Source organism: Arachis duranensis, chromosome 9 (genome assembly GCF_000817695.3).
Source record: "Arachis duranensis cultivar V14167 chromosome 9, aradu.V14167.gnm2.J7QH, whole genome shotgun sequence".
Classification (NCBI taxonomy): Eukaryota; Viridiplantae; Streptophyta; class Magnoliopsida; order Fabales; family Fabaceae; genus Arachis; species Arachis duranensis.
The window spans coordinates 53,650,617-53,651,340 of record NC_029780.3 but is presented as its reverse complement, the minus strand read 5'-3'; positions in this window follow the sequence as shown (position 1 = coordinate 53,651,340).

Below are 724 nucleotides of genomic sequence, written 5' to 3'. Positions count from 1 at the left end.
ACCAGAACATTGCCTTTAAATCATGGTACATCTTAGTACTTCCCGGGTGAATGGGGAATCCGCTTTTGTGTGTCTCCTTTAAAATATCTTGTCTCAAAGTGCCAACATCCGGCACAATGATCCTACCCTTGAATCTCCATAACCCATCTTTTTCTTCCGACACTCTCCACCGTTTGCCTTGCTCAATAGCCGGTAACACCTTCCATAACGCTTCATCATTTTGATGAGCCTTTAGGAGTTCGGACTTAAAATCACTTGAGATCTCTAATCGGCTCAAACACAAGGTTCCGGATACTTCTCGAGCACCAATTTTCAGACTCTCAAATCCCTTGAGCAACTTCTCCTCTTGAAGCATCATCCAAGCTGCATATAACGACTTCCGACTTAACGCATCCGCCACTACGTTTGCCTTTCCCGGATGGTAATGCAACTCAAAGTCGTAGTCCTTCAACAATTCCATCCACCTCCTCTGCCTCATATTAGGCTCTTTCTGATCAAAGAGGTACTTCAAGCTCTTATGATCAGAGAAAACTTGGAACTTAACCCCATAGAGATAATGCCTCCACACCTTCAAGGAAAACACAACCGCAGCGAGTTCCAAATCGTGCGTAGGGTAATTCACTTCATGCGGTCTCAACTGTCGTGAGGCATACGCTACCACATTATGATGCTGCATCAGCACGCACCCTAGACCCTTTAATGAGGCATCACAATACACCTCAAA